Source organism: Littorina saxatilis, linkage group LG9 (assembly GCF_037325665.1).
Source record: "Littorina saxatilis isolate snail1 linkage group LG9, US_GU_Lsax_2.0, whole genome shotgun sequence".
In the NCBI taxonomy this organism is placed as follows: domain Eukaryota; kingdom Metazoa; phylum Mollusca; class Gastropoda; order Littorinimorpha; family Littorinidae; genus Littorina; species Littorina saxatilis.
This window is the reverse complement of record NC_090253.1, coordinates 52,510,193-52,517,692: the sequence shown is the minus strand read 5'-3', so window position 1 is coordinate 52,517,692 and position 7,500 is coordinate 52,510,193. Positions and strand designations below refer to the sequence as shown.

At 40.6% G+C, this 7,500-nt stretch overlaps 1 long non-coding RNA gene across 1 annotated transcript; it reads right to left on the bottom strand.

The window, feature by feature from the left end:
* Positions 1-829: 829 nt before the first annotated feature.
* LOC138976435 (uncharacterized) lies at positions 830-4,792 on the bottom strand. The gene is made up of 2 exons (XR_011458995.1): positions 4,465-4,792; positions 830-2,930 (listed from the first exon to the last, which is right to left on the bottom strand). It is a non-coding gene; the product is annotated as an uncharacterized lncRNA (long non-coding RNA).
* Between the last annotated feature and the right edge of the window lie 2,708 nt (positions 4,793-7,500).

Genomic DNA, 7,500 nt, shown 5'->3' with positions numbered 1-7,500 from the left:
ACACAAAGCACACACACAAAGCAGTCAATTTTTGATGTTCAAGTTTTATTGAAGATGTGCTGATTCGTTAGTACATTCTCTGTGGTAAGTTCACACTTGAAATATATTAAACATTCAAAAATCAGCTGTCATAGTGTAGGTGTACAGACTGCCAAGGCTGTCCTATATTTGAGCCAGAAGCTCACTTCACGAAGCCCGTTTACCAAAACTCCAGTGTCAAAGCTCCGTGCAAACGAGCTTCGTTAAGAGGACTTCTCGATTTATCAGGCGTCAGGAATAACAATATGACGCTTAATTACAGGTAATAAAGGACAAATAAATTTTAATCTGTTTTTGTTCTCGTGCCGATTGCTTGGGGATGATTTTAACGTAGACAGTCGGCTTTAGTTGCTTTCCTCTCTCTGTGCACAGCGAGAGATTTCAATTTGAACGTTTTGTACATTAGGCCAAAAAAAATAGGTCTGTTTACGGTAACATAGGGTGAAAAAATAGGGTCGGTAGGTCGGCTTTTTTTTTTCCATTTTTTTTTCTCCCCTCTCTATGATGTTTCACAGTTCATTTCTTCTCATCAATCCCTGTTTTTGCCCAACATAACTATAAACAGTACTTTGAGCTTACCTCCCTTCTGTCGTCTGCTGTTTGAGCGCAAACAGCTCTATTTTGGATGCGTTTTTTTTTTCAGACGATCCAAAAAAAAAGATTAGGGTCGGGCCTAAAAACTAGGGTCGGTCGGGTTACCGTAAACAGACCTATTTTTTTTTTGGCCTTACCAAACAGGATAAGTTTCTAAATGTGCAAGCAAGATATATCAAATTGAATGCATTATATACAACAACCAAATACATCTTTGTACAACAAAGCCGTACACAGATTCGTAAGAAGGAAGCAGGCTTTGGCTAGTGCCAGAAACACTGCCTCTTTAAACATTTGTACTGTATGTACGCGTGGTTTTATACATACATCATCTCTACACAATAACACATCACGAAAACAATTTACGAGGTGACATAAAGACTGATGACAAAACCGCGAGAATCTGTTTGTACAGAATAAAGCAATCATTAATCAGTAGAGGATACGCCAGAGTGAAATATGTTTTGTTGTTAATGACGCCCACATCGAATATACTTTTTTTTAGATTGGCTTTGTAGTCTTAACTTAGATTTTAATTTGTAAAATAGCCTATTTATTATTATTATTATTATGATGAAGAGCTTATATAGCGCGAACCACAATTAACTGTGCTCTCCGCGCTTTACATATTAATTTCTGCCGTTTGAAATGGAATTTTTTACAGACAGACAAACAGACATTTTTTACACACAATATATAACGCATTCACATCGACCAGCAAACCTCAAGCCTGTTAGGCGAGCCTTCACCTATTCCCTCTTGCTGTAAGTTTCAAGTCAGTATCAAATCGGGATATTGTGTTTCCATAATCCTGACCCCACCCATTAAAAAACTAAACACTAACACAGTACAATATTCCTGTGTTGACGTGTTGGTTTTAAAGACATCTGCCTTACTGTGTAAACCATGGGATCAATTAGCATAGATACGTACATTCAGGCTTTTACATGAGATAAGAGCATATCTTCTCGCCCACATCACATGCTCGAAATCTGTTGCCTAGCTTTTTGGCTGTAGAGTGGAGACTGTTTGTCTGAGCGTTGAATGTACTTGTTTAACTGACACATATGTGACCCCCCACCACGGATTGAGTCGCATGTCACCGTTGCATGATTTTCATATTTTTACATTTTCCTAAAGAGTTCTTGTATGCTCTATCCCGTGGTAAAAACCGTTTTAGAAAAGAGCGAAAACTGTTTGAGTTATAAGCCTGTGACTAAGGTGACCCTCACACTGTTACAAGACACTCCCCGGACTTCTATTAAAAGCCTAGCGCAGAACCGCGCGAGGTGACATGCGACTCACTCCGTGGTGGAGGGTCACATAATATGGCAATTTCTGAGAATCTTTCTTTCTTTCTTTATTTGGTTTTTAACGTCGTTTTCAAACATTCAAGGTTATATCGCGACGGTTTCTGAGAATAAGAACACACTTAAAAACAGACACAAAACACAGACACACACATCCCTATCTGCACGTGTAGCTACCGGGCTACTTATACTTATTCCATGTAAAAGCCTAGACAAGTCTGAGGTGTTTACATGGAGGATTACATGCGAAGAAAGGTATATGTTTGTGTTAAAACTGTGTGTATTTCGGTTTCATTACAGTAGAGAGAAATACCCTAGATTAGAGAGTATACTGTCATGAACAAATCTTTAGTAATTTTACCCTTTCAACACTCATGGGAAAAAAACAATCTCAAGAATGAAGGTAAACAACAGGCCGAGCTTACAAAGTATTGTCATGGACAAGTCTGGTGTTATTTCTCTCCCTTTTAGCGCTCATTTAGCAAAACCTAATTTCATAAATGAAGGCTATTTAAATTCCGCGATTAGAGTGTACTGTCAGTAAAAAGGTTAGCGTTATTTCTTTCCTTTCAACACTCCTTTGGAAGAAAACAACGCACCTTAGAAAGGCAATTAAAATTCGCGGTTAGAGAGTACTGTCACGGAAAAGTATAGAACTGTTTCTCATCTTAGTTTCGAGTTACTACTCGTTAAATTAAAATGAGTTGGCAACACCATTTCTAATGTTCTCATGTGTGTAGTTGTTGATGCTGCTGCTGCTACTGCTGTTGTTGTTGGTGCTGGTTGTGGTGGTGGATGCGCTGATTCTAGTGCTTTGGTGTTGAACTTAACCATCCATCTTCAAGTTCTTGAGGTAGTCTTCCAACCAGTTCGGGTTAGAACCGCCGCTACAAGGACAGGGGGCCCTCACACAGACACAAGGACATTGAATGGGGATTCTCTTGAGAAGGTCAATCGACCTTACAACGTCGGATTCATCTGCTGCGTCTGTGGACATGACACCAAAATAAAAGAGCTCATTAGTTAATCGACCTTACAACGTCGGATTCATCTGCTGCGTCTGTGGACATGACACCAAAGCTAAAGAGTTCATTAGTTAATCGACCATACAACGTCAAATTCATCTGCTGCGTCTGTGGACATGACACCCAAATAAAAGAGTTCATTAGTTAATCGACCATACAATGTCAGATTCATCTGCTGCGACTGTGGACATGACACCAAAACAAAAAAGTTAGTTATCTAATCGACCATACAACGTCAGATTCATCTGCTGCGTCTGTGGACATGACACCCAAACAAAAGAGTTCATTAGTTAATCGGCCATACAACGTCAGATTCATCTGCTGCGTCTGTGGACATGACACCCAAACAAAAGAGTTCATTCGTTAATCGACCATACAACGTCAGATTCATCTGCTGCGTCTGTGGACATGACACCAAAACAAAAGAGTTCATTAGTTAATCGACCATACAACGTCAGATTCATCTGCTGCGTCTGTGGACATGACACCCAAATAAAAGAGTTCATTAGTTAATCGACCATACAATGTCAGATTCATCTGCTGCGACTGTGGACATGACACCAAAACAAAAAAGTTAGTTATCTAATCGACCATACAACGTCAGATTCATCTGCTGCGTCTGTGGACATGACACCCAAACAAAAGAGTTCATTAGTTAATCGGCCATACAACGTCAGATTCATCTGCTGCGTCTGTGGACATGACACCCAAACAAAAGAGTTCATTCGTTAATCGACCATACAACGTCAGATTCATCTGCTGCGTCTGTGGACATGACACCAAAACAAAAGAGTTCATTAGTTAATCGACCATACAACGTCAGATTCATCTGCTGCGTCTGCGGACATGACACCAAAACAAAAGAGTTCATTAGTTAATCGACCATACAACGGCAGATTCATCTGTTCTGTCTGTTGAAATGACACCAAAGCAAAAGAGTTCATTAGTTAATTGACCATACAACGGCAGATTCATCTGCTGCGTCTGTGGACATGACACCCAAATAAAAGAGTTCATTAGTTAATCGACCATGCAACGTCAGATTCATCTGCTGCGTCTGTGGACATGACACCAAAACAAAAGAGTTCATTAGTTAATCGACCATACAACGTCAGATTCATCTGCTGCGTCTGTGGACATGACACAAAAACAAAAGAGTTTATCAAAACAAAGGTAATCTGGTGGAAATTAGACCGACTTTACAACGTTAAAGGAACGGAAGGAGTAGAGACGGATACTGAAGAAGCAAATGAACAAAAAAAGGCGGGCTGGAAAGAAAAAGTGACAGCAGAGAAAAAGCACAGAGGGTGAGCTTTGGGAAAAGGATTACCGAACGGACTAGAAGATTAGCGTATGCATACACCCACGTACGCACACTCACATTATATATCCAGACACACAGACAGGCACGCACGCACGCACGCACGCACGCACGCACACATACACACTTCCCAAGAAGACGAAGAGGAAAATCGGTATGATGATTATAGTCTTGCCTTTAACTGGAGATGCAAAGGTCAAGGCCACCAGACTCAAGGTCAGAACAATGACGAGTGCAATTACTGTGCCACGCTGCATCATGCTTTCTGGTTTGGTCAACCTGCTTTCTGTGAGGAAACTAACAAGAAGAAACAATGTAAATGAAGTATGTTATAATGTGATCCGGTACTTGGCCAAACAATGTAAATGAAGTATGTTATGCTGTGATCCGGTACTTGGCCAAACGGCAACAGACGAATTCCAAAAATAGCTCAGTCGGGTTTGTATGGGTTGTGAGAGAGTTACCTTTCCTTGCAAAACCTCCGACAAACAAAAGATGGACCAATCACTAGCGAGGGGTGTGTCGGAAACACTTGCTCCGATCCACGTGTTTCCGACACACCCCTTGCTAGTGATTGGTCCATCTTTTGTTTGTCGGAGGTTTTGCAAGAAAAGGTCACTCTTCCTCAACAACTACAAACCCGAAGGAGTTATTTCCAAAAATCGTCTATTCAACACAAAATCGTATTTTAACACAGTCATAAGTTACATGTTTAATATTTTACACGAACATACCCCCCAAGCTTATCAGACTACAAAGTAGCAGCAAATATAGTCTACTAGCTGCGACGCTATGATTAGTGTTTTTACACCCCCGGTATAGGGGTGTGTATAGGTTTCGCTCGATGTGTTTGTTTGTTTGTTTGTTTGTGTTCGCATATAGATCTCAAGAATGAACGGACCGATCGTCACCAAACTTGGTGAACAGGGTCTATACATTCCTGAGACGGTCCTTACAAAAATTGGGACCAGTCAAACACACGGTTAGGGAGTTATTGGTGGATTAAAATTATACAAGGACTTATAGAGGAACATCTTAATGGTCAAAGGGAAATAACCATTCTCACTCAGTCACTGCCACCAACTGAGAAGGTTATTTCCCTTTGACGGGGGTGTTTTTCCTACGGAGGAATTTCTTGTTAATGTTGATTTCTAAGCCCCCTTGGACTTAAACCTGAATAAAATCTCCACATCTTACAGCTGATCTGTTAAACGCAGAGAGCGATTTTGATTTTGCAAAAACTTCTCATTAATGTGAATGGCAATGGTTTTAACGAAGTAATTTTGATCATTTACATCTCGTGTGAATGCGATGTTTTGGCAGATGTGCATACGCGCAGGTACATTTGTTATTATTGAACATACTGATCTGATTTTCACTAAATGTTATCACACACACAAACTATGATAATAAATACAATTGAGTGTTTGTTTGCTTAACGCCCAGCCGACCACGAAGGGCCATATCAGGGCGGTGCTGCTTTGACATATAACGTGCGCCACACACAAGACAGAAGTCGCAGCACAGGCTTCATGTCTCACCCAGTCACATTATTCTGACACCGGACCAACCAGTCCTAGCACTAACCCCATAATGCCAGACGCCAGGCGGAGCAGCCACTATATTGCCAATTTTAAAGTCTTAGGTATGACCCGGCCGGGGTTCGAACCCACGACCTCCCGATCACGGGGCGGACGCCTTACCACTAGGCCAACCGTGCCGGTAATAAATACAAAAGAGAACAGTAACACCATCAGCTTCAGTAGCAAAGTATGAGCCTACAACTGTCAATTAAAAACAAGAAGAAACAAGTGGTGAACGAAAGTTCAAAATAATGAGAAAATTGCAACTTACTGAATTCTACCAGCGAAGTACGTCTTCTGTGACTACTTCATTTTGGCTCGCGTATTTATGAAACATGCCAATGATTCAAATCACCGATAAAGGAACACATGTTTACTCTAATAATTATTGTTGAGTGACAGCAATTTAGTCAATTTGATCCACATCGAACAAACTGGATGCATATGGTAGAAACAGAATCGGGATGGTAAAGAGTCATTTAGTTATTGGGCAATTTACTAACTGCTGTATTATGTATACGATACTTATTTGTTTAAAGAGCTATTCACTCGGCCAATTCCCTAACAATTTTCACCAGACGTATGTCATCTGGAAGTCGTTTGGAAGTCGGGGAGTCAAAATCGGTAAATACTTGCCCGTGTATCAGTCTCAGCCGACTAGAAACCCTACATGAGCACTGCTCATCTTCCTCTTCGGTTTGTGTTTTTAGACTACTTATCTTGACGATGATGCTAATGTCTGCATTTAGATTTAGTAGAGATTGAATTCGATTTTTTGGTCTCTAAGTCCCCTGGGTCAAAAACTTATAATTTATTACAAACGTGTTTCTTTCTTTATTTGGTGTTTTACGTCGTTTTCAACCACGACGGTTATATCGCGACGGGGGAAGGGGGGAGATGGGATAGAGCCACTTGTCAATTGTTTCTTGTTCACAAAAGCACTTATCAAAAATTTGCTCCAGGGGCTTGCAACGTAGTACAATATATTTACCTTACTGGGAGAATGCAAGTTTCCAGTACAAAGGACTTAACATTTCTTACATACTGCTTGACTAAAATATTTACAAAAATTGACTATATTCTATACAAGAAACACTTAACAGGGGTAAAAGGAGAAACAGAATCCGATAGTCGCCTCTTACGACATGCTGGGGAGCATTGGTTAAAAACATTTTCGTCCCAACCAATATGGGACTCCCCCTAACCCGCGGAGGGTATTACAAACGTGTGAAACTTGTTTGAACCACTCTCTGGCTAGATGCTGTATTTAGCTGACTGTGTTCACGGTCTTCTCTGAACAGGTATCTTTGACATGATTGCCAGGTGTTAACCCATAACGGACAGTATCAGTGAACGCGCGTGACCATCACGGTGACGTTATATGGAAAGATAAGCAGTAGTTTTAATAAGCTGGACATTGATATAGTAATTTGGCCAGCTGTCGTTTAATTGCTAATTGGACGTAGATGTTCAGATGGATTCGAGCACATGTCTAGTTAGCATATTATGACATTGGGACAGGCCTGACGGCAGACACAGCCCTAGCTTCTTAGTTTTCCCACCAAGAGAAAATGTTTCAACTGGGATAGGTAAATATATATTCATTATTTTATAATTGCCGTCAAAAC